This window comes from Lactuca virosa, chromosome 1 (genome assembly GCF_052849685.1).
Source record: "Lactuca virosa cultivar CGN04683 chromosome 1, Lactuca_virosa_CGN04683_v6, whole genome shotgun sequence".
In the NCBI taxonomy this organism is placed as follows: Eukaryota; Viridiplantae; Streptophyta; class Magnoliopsida; order Asterales; family Asteraceae; genus Lactuca; species Lactuca virosa.
The window spans coordinates 36,185,671-36,196,796 of record NC_136426.1 but is presented as its reverse complement, the minus strand read 5'-3'; the positions used below and the strand labels follow the sequence as shown (position 1 = coordinate 36,196,796).

General features: G+C 37.7%; 1 long non-coding RNA gene across 1 annotated transcript; it reads left to right on the top strand.

Moving 5' to 3' along the window:
* The first annotated feature begins 7,727 nt into the window (after positions 1 to 7,727).
* Positions 7,728 to 9,896, top strand: LOC145104355 (uncharacterized). The gene is made up of 5 exons (XR_013707067.1): positions 7,728 to 7,892; positions 8,058 to 8,103; positions 8,296 to 8,459; positions 8,678 to 8,796; positions 9,661 to 9,896. It is a non-coding gene; the product is annotated as an uncharacterized LOC145104355 (long non-coding RNA).
* The last annotated feature ends 1,230 nt before the right edge of the window (positions 9,897 to 11,126 follow it).

Genomic DNA, 11,126 nt, shown 5'->3' with positions numbered 1-11,126 from the left:
ATGAAATAAGTGCTTAATGTGAGTTTTGGAGTTTGATGCAGTATGCACTGTGTAATTTAGGCTACGCCCCATGTAGCCGGTTGGAGTCCAGTATTCTGGTAGAGGGCTCTACGCCCCTCATAGAGCCATGTGTACACCATGTGTAAGTCAAAGGCAGGTTGACCATGAAATTTTTGACCGGTTTGACTTTTGGTCAACTGTGAGGGGTTGAGAACTTGCTAAGTGGGGTATTTACCTTAATTGCTAATTAGGGTTGTGTTGATTATGTATAGTGTGAGGAGGTTCTCGTACCAGCAGCTTGGGTGACCGACTTATCTGTTATTGTTTGAGGTGAGTTTTCTCACCATACTGTAGGACACTAGGTGTTATTGGATTGCTATTGTCTTTGTGACTCTTGCATGTTATGTATATTGAGCGGGGCCCATTATGTATTACAGGCGGGGCCTGTTAGTCGGGCGGGGTCCGATGTTTGTATGGTATGTGGTATTTGGGGAACTCACTAAACTTTGTGCTTACGATTTATGTTTATATTTTAGGTACTTCAGTTCAAAGGGAAGAGCTCGACGTGATTGCATCGCATCCATCGGTGCTCCGCATTTTATGACTTATTTTGTACTCTGATAACTATTTGATGCTTCTTTATACTCTTATGGGCTTTTGGAATGAATGAATGAATGTTTTGGTTGACTTAAAAAAATTACTTAGAAATTTGGGACGTTACAAGTTGGTATCAGAGCCTTGATTTGAGGGATTCAAACAGACCATTGGGTGTGTTTGGACTCAAAATAAGGAATTGGTAAACTTTCAAAAGAAAATGACTTCCAAAATGGATTTTATAAAAGAAAATCGGGTGTGATGCATGCAATCATCCGAGCTTAAGTAAGTATTTCCCAAAATACCCATACATGCTTATTTGTTTTAATATGTGTATATGTGTATGACATGATATATTGGGGCTAATGATCTACTCAAAATCACATGGTAGAATGCTAGGAGAGATGCTTGTGTATGCTGGTTGTATGAGCCTTTAGAAATGCATGCTAGTATGGATTTCAGATGATTGGATAGAGTGGTCGGATTAATTGGGCTTAGAACTTGATGCTCGAATGCTACTTGCTTTGTGCTTTTAGGAACCTCCATTAGTATTAGTTAACTATCAAGAGAATATGCTTGGTTCCATGTGACAAAGATTAGATACTTTTAGAAGGTTATGTTTAACTCTATTGCATAGCTCTTGTTTGAGTCCAACCGTTATAGTGTGAGACCTTGAAGTCGAAGTGTTATCTACTTCATGTTGCATGTAATTGTTTTCGTAAGCTAGTTATTGGGTATTAGTGGGAGTCTCTTCTGCAGTTCATGGTGGAGAGAGGTGTGAAGGGAATCCTAGGAGAACCTATGAAGTATGTTAGTGTGTCGAATGTGTGGTTTAGCAGAATTGGAGGTTATTTGGTAGTAAGGGGGTAACTTAGAGGATTCAGGGCGGTTTTAGAGGAAAGTATGGATAGGTGTGGAAGGTAGTATTGTGCTCGTACTACTGAAAGCACAGGATCTGTACTCAAGTCAAGGAAGTCACGAGGATACTAAGGAACTTTTAGAGTGTGTAAATTCTTCGAGTGTTTTCTGATGGTTTGCATTGTTTATTTTTAGTATGGTGGTCACTCGATATGGTTCAGGTTCTGATGATGGACTGGGTTCGGGCTCTGGGGCCGGACTCTTGGATGATCAGATGTAAGAGTTCACTTCGTCGGAGATCACTCACGAAATTCTGGAGAAGACTCATGTGATCTTTGGTATAATCAAGGAGGGCATTATGGAGATGCTGCATGAGCATCTAGATGCATTCTGTACTGATATTCTGGCTATGGTGGGTGCGCGCTCTCTGACCTTTCAAGAGTTTCGTGCTTGTGGGGCTCCTGAGTTCTTCGGGAAGAAGGACCCCATTGTTAGTAGGTGATTGTTAAAAGACATCACGAATGCCTTTTGGACTAGCTTTTACCCCGAGGGGTCGAAGGTTAGATTTGCATCTTGTCTTCTAAAGGACAGAGCTCGTGATTGGTGGGAGGAGGTAGACCATGCCTTGGGAGGTGAGGCTGTTGTGAAGATGACTTGGGAGGACTTTGTGATGACATTCAGGGATGAGTTTGCAACAGTGATTGAGGTTCAGAAGTTGGGGAGAGAGTTTCAGGGCCTTCGTCAGACTACTAAGATTGTGGCGGAGATCACTGCCTTATTCCGGGAGAGGGATTTACGGGTTCCACAGTATGTGGCGGACGAGGAGATGAAGAATGTGAGATAATATGATATGTTGAGGGATGAAATCTGGGAGTTTGTGAGCATGTCCAACTGCAGGACCTTGGAGGACATGATCGCCCAAGCCCGGGAGCGAGAGATTTACTTGGAGCTTATGAGGAAGCAGAATCCGGTTCAGGCTCATACATCTGAGGAGGTAGCAAAGAAGCCCAAGACTGTTGATTCGCATTCGAGAGGCCAGCAGAGCCAGATCCATTTTGGCAAGTGTGGAAAGACGCACGAGGGGATTTACAGGGTGGGTGGTACTGGCTGCTTCAAGTGCGGCAAGACTGGTCACTACAGCAAGGATTGCACCGCCACCACCACCACCTAGGGACCGAGTTTGATTTGCTTCCATTACAATTAGATGGGCTACAAGAAGGCTGGTTTTCTGAGTTTAACAGTGGGAGCGGTGGCAGCACCTGCTCCAGCGACATTGAGGATCACCTATAAGAGATTTGGGGGACTTTGAGGAGGGAGATGTGTTATGCCAAATTCTCCAAATACGAGTTCTAGTTGCGCGAGGTGCGGTTCTTAGGACACCTCGTCAATTAGAAGGGTATATTGGTTGATTCAGCCAAGATCGAGTTCGTGATGTAGTGGGTGGTTCTGAGGTCTCCATATGAGATTCAGAGTTTTCTAGGGATGTCCGGGTATTATCGGAGATTCATTCAGGACTTCTCCAAGATTGCCATTCTGTTGACGAGACTGAAAAAGAAGTCGATTACCTTTCGTTGGGGGCCTGAGCATCAGGCGGCATTTGAGACTTTGAGACAAAAGCTATGTGAGGCTCCGATCCTAACTTTACCAGAGGATGTGGATGACTTCATGGTCTATTGTGATGCTTCAATCACGGGAATGGGAGCGGTGCTTATGCAGAGGGGTCATGTGATTGCGTACTCTTCGAGGCAGCTGAAGCCTCATGAAGCGAACTACCCTACGCATGATATGGAGTTGGGGGTTACGGTTTTTCCCTCAAGATTTAGCGACATTACTTGTATGGGGTCCATTGTAGTATTTACACGGATCACAAGAGTCTGAGGTATTTGATCAACCGAACCTAAATATCAAACAGCATAGGTGGCTCGATATGGTGAAGGACTACGACTATGAGATCTTCTATCACCTTGGGAAGGCCAATGTGATGGTTGATTCCTTGAGCCACAAGGTGAAGTGTACTCCCATCCAGGATTTGTGTCTGAGGATGACGGTGATTACTCCATTGCTGGAGCATATTCGTGAGGCTCACGTCGAGGCCTTTAAGGCGGAGCACCAGAAGAGTGAGCGCATAGTGGGTCATGTATTCTCTTTTGATTATGATAGTCGGGGACTGGTGACTTTACATTGGAGGATTGGGTTCCATATTTTGGTGGTGCACAGCAGATTCTGATGAAGGAGGCACACAAGTCGAGGTTTTCTAGTCATTCGGGAGCGTCAAAGATGTACAGAGACCTCCGACTTGATTATTGGTGGCCATGCATGAAGAGGGATGTGGATTGGTATATGGAGAGGTGCCTAACTTGCAGGAAAGTCAAGGACAAGCATCGGTGACCTAACATCAAGATGGAGTTGTTGGTTATCCCCGTTTGGAAATAGGAAGATATCACGATGCACTTCATCACGAAGTTACCATAGACAATGCGAGGGGTGGATTCGATTTGGGTCATCGTGGATCGATTGACAAAGAGTGCACATTTTATCCCTATCTAGGAGAGTATCTCAGCATAGAAGTTAGCAGACATCTATATCCCTGAGGTAGTTGCGCGTCACAGAGTCCTGATATTAGTGGTTTCGTACCGGGATGTGTGTTTCACTTCCAGATTCTGAAATAGATTTCACGAGGAGTTGGGCACTCGACTGCACTTCATTACTGATTTCCACCTACAGACTGATGGTCAGAGTGAGCAGACTATACATACCCTAGAGGATATGCTCCGGGCATATGTTTTGGACTTCGGTGGTAGTTAGGATTCGTACCTCCCATTGGCAGAGTTCTCATATAACAACAACTAGCACGCCAGTATGGATCGACCTCCTTTGGAGATGCTCTATCGGAGGAAGTTTCTGACCCCAATTTTGTGGGGCAAGGTCGGTCAGCGAATCATGGGTAGCATGGAGATGGTGCTCCGGACTACCGAGTTGATACAACAGGTGCGCATGAGATTGTAGATTATGCATAGTCAGTAGAAGAGCTATGCAGATAGGTGGCGTTCCGATCTTGAGTTTCAGGTTGGCGACATGGTACTTCTGAAGGTGTCACCTTGGAAAGGTGTCATCTGATTTCAAAAGCAGTGCAAGCTAGGCCCTAGGTATATTGGTCCTTTCAGGGTTGTTTCTCGGGTGGCAGTGTTGCGTACTGTTTGGAGTTACCTGACGAGCTCAGTCATATTCATAAAACGTTCCATGTCTCTTAGCTGCGGAAATTCTTGGTTGATGATTCCGCAGTAGTGCCATTGGAGGACATTCAGGTTGACGAACGCCTGACCTATATAGAGAGACTGGTTGCGATCCTCAATAGGAAGAAGAAGACGCTACGAAACAAGGAAGTGGATTTGGTGAAGATGCAATGGCAGCACCGGAGGGTTCAGAGTGGATATGGGAACCCGAGGAAGAGATGAGGGAGCATTATCTAGAATTATTCGCGGCAACAGACTTTGAGGACGAAGTCTGATTCAAGTGATGGAGAGTTGTAACACCCGTTTCTCATGTATTTTCATTTATAGATCAAACTATGATTTTCTTGCAAAAATGATCCTTACACGGGGGTAATTTACTTGCGTAGGAAAGGGTGTGATCTGCAGGGATTTAATGCCATACGGAGGGCGTAAGTGCGTAGTGTCCAAAACCGCAACTTTAGGGCTTTGCCATATTTAAAGGCCTTAACTCTCTTGAGACCTCTCCATACTAAACTTCCACTCTCTGCAAACATCCAACATGAAATCCCAATTCCTTGTGAGCTTGTTTTGATCCCTTTTTATGTGTTTTAGTGCAGATTGAAGAAGAAGAAGATCTATCATAGTGGTGTGGTATGGCTCAAGCTTGAAGATCTAAAACTTTCATCTCATTTGCCAACTTCTGGAGGTATAAAGTTCTCACTTTTATGGCTCCATAGTTTAGATCTAGCTTAGTTTCTTGGTTTGTATGATTATGGTTCCATGGTTTTGGTTCTTGTGAGTAAGAGCTACTCCAGAGCATAGGGTTAGCATTTCTTGTTGTTTCTGAGGTTCCTATGACATAAAAATGGGATTTTGATGGTTATATTTCACTCATGCATGAGTTGTTGGCCCTTAAATGATGTTATGAAACTGGGGTTTGAATTTGGGCTCTCTTTAGCCATGCAAAGGCATAAAGTTGGAGACTTTATAATTTAGAATGCTCATTAGGGCCATATCTGAGTATTGGGTGTAAAGTTTTAATGAAATAAGTGCTTAATGTGAGTTTTAGAGTCTGAGTCAGTACACACTGCGTAATCCAGGCTACGCCCCACGTAGCCTATTGGAGTCCTATTTTCTGGTTGAGGGCTCTCCACCCCGCGTAGAGCCATGCGTACGCCATGCGTAAGTCAACGACATGTTAACCATGGACTTTTTGACCAGTTTGACTTTTGGTCAACTATGATAGGTTGAGATCTTTGAAGGGAAAATTGGTCTTTTCCTCAAATAGGGTTTAGTCTTGATTTTGGACGTGCTAAGTGGGGTATTTACCTTAATTACTAATTAGGGTTGTGTTGATTATGTATAGTGTGAGGAGTTTCTTGTACCAACAGCTCGAGTGTAAGACTTATTTGTTATTGTTTGAGGTGAGTTTTTTCATTATACTGTAGGAAACTAGGTGTTATTGGATTTCTATTGTCTTTGTGACTCTTGCATGTTGTGTATGTTAGGCGGTGCCCATTATGTATTACTGGCGGGGCCTGTTAGCCGGGCGGGGCCCGATGAAAGTCATGTGGGGCCTGATGTATGTATGGTATGTGGTATTGTGGGAAACTCACTAAGATTTGTTCTTAGAAATTATGTTTATGGTTCAGGTATTTCCGGTTCCAAAGGGAATAGCTCATGTGATTGCATCTCATCCACCGGTGTTCCGTATTTTATGACTTGTTTTGTACTATGATAACTATTTCATACTTTTCTATACTCTGATGGGCTTTTGGAATGATTGAATGGATGTTTTGGTTGACTTAAAACAAAAAAAAAATTTACTTAGAAATTTCGAGACGTTACAAGAAAGGAATTAATATGTAGGCATGCTATTATCTTGTAGAGTGAGTGATCATTGCATTCCAACCTTTACTTTTCACAACTGGTAGCTTCGTTCTAGAAATGCCCTGAAAGAGAATTTGATGTCTATGTTGCACGCTAGGTGTTTGTAGAAATTCCTGAAAGAGAATTTAATGTTCAAATTCTTGAATAACACAAAAATAATTCTAACTTGGTTATTTGGTTCTAACATGCGGTATGCATTCTCTTAGAATTACTTAAATTTGGTTTATTATTGTCGTATAAATCATTCTTACATAATTCGATTTCATGGATTTATTCTCATAGAATGCATGAAGGACATGATGATCAAGGGCATGTAGATTGGATCAATGTGTGTAGGATGGAGATGAACAATGATCAATGGTCACCGATCTTCAAAAAAGAATGTACTATTGATCATCATATTCTAGAAGAATAATCTATAATATAATGATAAGAGTATATGTAATAGTACATTCTAATAGAATAATCTACATATTGTATCTGTTTTTTTTATTAATGAGTGTTACATTATCATAGAATACTATATAAAGTTTCTTATTTTTTAAGAATGTGAGGGAAAAATTTAACTTGTATCTAAAATTTTATTATTCTATAAAAGTTTATTCAATCAAAATATATATTAATAACATTATAATATTATATATATTCTGATAGAATAACATTCTGACAGAATATTATAACAGAACTATCATTCTAACAGAATAAAAGTCTGTATTGCTTACAAATTACGTTAGAATGGAAATTGAATTAATTAAAAAATTAAAATTTTTTAAATCAAGAGAACTAATTATCCCCAAAAATATGGATTTTTTTTAAAGTTTATCTCGATTGACTAAAATACCCTTATAGTTAAATTAGATGATATTTTTCAATTAGTTTTAATTCAATAATATTTATTAATCATTTTTCTTAAAATTATTAAAATGATTGTTCTACAATCAACCTTATGTCCACACAATAGATAGTTAAAATACAATAAACTAGCAATATATATATATATATATATATATATATATATATATATATATATATATTTAGCCTCAAATGTTGAGTTCTAAGAGGTACAATCTCTAATGTAATATGTACAAACCTTTTATGCATCGCGGGAAATATAAAACTTATCCGGTCAACCAGGACTTTGAAGTAGTATTCCGTTTCAGCCAGAGAATCGGTCAAAACCAACTGCGCTTTATATAACATCTCCTCCTGTCTCACTGTTCGACATCACTCCTCTTCTCCCCCACAACTAAACGATCATCAATCCCCCTTCTCCCCCAATGTTCATCGCACAACCAGCATACCACAACAAATTTTCGGCCCTCATCACCTGGAAACGAAGCAAGTCTAGTGTTTTTTACTTTTGATTTTGTCGATCAGATCTAAAACTTAATGATTAGTTTTTTATTTCTTTTTAAGCGCTCGTAATCTCTTTTCATTTTGCTGCCTCTATCTCCTCTTCAACCCTCTCTCTCTCTCATCACAATTTTTGATTTCTTCTTATAGGCTTTTTATCGTAGATCCGGTTCTACACCATAGTCACACCATCGAGGTCTCTCTCTCTCTCTCTCTCTCTCTCTCTGCGTACGCTTGATCTAACAGTCTCTATGTTTGTGTGTTTAACCTCGTGTGTGTGTATATATATATATATATATATATATATATATATATATATATATATATATATATATATATATATATATATGTGTGTGTGTGTGTGTGTGTGTGTGTGTGTGTGTTACAGGCCCTTAAATGAGAGGGCATTGAGAGATGAAGCCAAATGAGGATATTTCAAGACATGTGTTGGGTTGCATGTGGCATCGATGAGGTCTGAGATTTACCTTCAATGTTGCTTTTGGAGCCATAGTCGACCTCACTATTCTCACACTTTCCTTGAGGATCAAAAAGGTAAAAATTGATCCAAGCAAAAAATAAAGCGACTTGATTCTTCTTCTGTTTTTCAGTTTCCTTTTACAAAAAATATATTGCTTAGGCCTTTACTCATATGCTACTTTATATGTGTGTGCGTGTTGTTGAGGAGAAAAAGGAATGATTAGCCGTTGCCCACCAACTGTTCGATAAAATTCCTTTAAGACATACACATAATTACATGGTCTTTTAACCAGGTGGTGGAAGATCAATATAGGTTTGAATCTGCAGAAACACTTGTGAACGAAGTAGATGGTCATTCATCTGTCAAGAAGTGGATGAAAAATACATTGAGATCTCCATCTATGCCGAAGAGGTAAGCTATCTAGATTCAAATCAAATGTAGTCTCTAATATTGGATATAAAAACTCTTTTGATTACCGGGTATCATATTCATTTCTCAGCTAATAACCGGTATAAAACCTCTTTTGATTGTTGGTTGATAGTAAATGCTAAAATATCTTTTATCTTTATATTTCTTAGCTAATAACTGGTATAAAACCTCTTTTAAATGTTGGTTAATAGTAAATGCTATCATATCTTTTATCTTTATGCAGTGAATGGTGGCATTCTTATAAAAATTAGTGAATATTTTTCTTCAAATTAGGAGATATCCTCATGAGGTTTAGGTGATGTGTTTTTTCTTGTATTTAATTGGTATTGATGTTTTAACATACTCGATTTCAAGTTGGAAATGGACCTGGGATTTGGGTTTAGTAAGTTATTACAAGTTTTACAATTTTTCTACAGGAAGTTGATATGGGATTTTGTTTTCCCTTTCCCTCTTCCCAAATAATTACAATTTTTATTTTTTCTTTATTATGACTTTATCACTTACATGATTTTCTTGATATTTATGTGGTGTTATGCTAATATAAATGTGAAATTGGTGTTTAAGATCATACCATTTGTGCTTTTTAGGGATTTGAATCCACGATTGTGACTAAAGGAGCTTTAAAAAATTATCATTTGACCTTTATTTTTTTATTATTTGATCATTAAATTAATGTCATGAAATATAAAAGTTGACTGTGAGAGACCTGATTTTTATGTTTGTGTGATCTGATCTATATGTGTATATGTATGTATGATCTCATAAGAATGTATGTATCATCTGATATGTGTGTGTGATCTAATATGTATATATGTGTTATCTGATCTATTGTTATTATTTATACAGCCACGAAAGGAAGCTTGAAGTATTTTCAACCCAAAGAAGAAACAACATGACAATATATGATTGGTAATTGTCTTCCATTAATTGCAGCTTTAAGCTCCCGATTATAGTGCAAAAACTTGATGGGGACAAAAAAATTGCAATTTTTACCATTCCACAGTTTTCTTATTTTTAAACTTTTATACACTAGTAAATGAGGTATTATATATGTATTTTGATTTTTACCATTTTTTGAATCATTTACCATCCCATGGCCATTTTTTATCGTTACTCTTTTTATTGTTACTAATATTATTTAAAACTTCAATTACAAAAATGGAATATGATAATATTGTGAAAGAAGACCTGATGCCTATTTTGCACTTGGCAAGAAAAGTCCAGCCACAATGCTTGAAGGTCAAATGTACATGAAGGCATTCTTGCTTGCTCTTTCCTATGGAATGTCATTTTTTGTTAGTTTTAGTTTTGAAATTAAATTCCAAAATGACAATGTACTTTTGGACCGTTGCACACAATGTGCCTATGCAATTTCATCAAGTAATGGTACATATCTTTTTTAGCTTATGTGTGTGTATGTGCACCCGTGTTTGTTTTCATGTTTTCATTTTCTTACAATACATCATTTTTAAGCATTGTGTTTTAAAAGTACAATGTTATACCATTACAAACTTTTAATGCTTTATGTATAACCAATGATAGGAATACAAACAACTCCTAAATGCTAAATGCAATTTTGTTTTTTATAAAATTCTGAAATGACAATTTTTTTATTTTAATTTTGAAATTGAATTCCAAAATGGGAGTCTACTTTCAGACCATTGTATACAATGTGCATGTGCAATTTCATAAGGATAACATATATATATATATATATATATATATATATATATATATATATATATATATATAAGTTTGTATTAAAAGTATATTTCAGTTTGTATTAATGTTTATATGTCGTTAATCCTAAAAATATATATAAATATGTATCCATGGTAATTGTACTATAAAAATTCACATAAACTATTAAAGAAATGATAACACCAAGAGAAAAAATAATCGTTTGGCATGTAGCCTATCCGTATGAACAGAGGAATAGAGGTGGGCAAAATAATTGGTTCATGATTCAAAATGGTTTAAAATCCGAAACCGACCTGAAAATGAAACGTGTTCGGTTTAAAATCTATCCACCGGTTTGGACCAGTTTTAGGATTTCTGATGAAACCAATTTGGAATCGGTTTGAAAAACTGGCTTTTAAACCTATAAAAAATCAATTTTCATATATTAACCAAATATTGTTTTCATCCGTTATTTCTTCAATTTGTCGTTTATACATATATAAATACATACATGTTTTCAAATAGAAATAATTGTCGACAGAACTTATTCGCATCTGTCGCTTGCCGCGAGTAAACGACTAGCATATATATATATATATATATATATATATATATATATATATATATATATA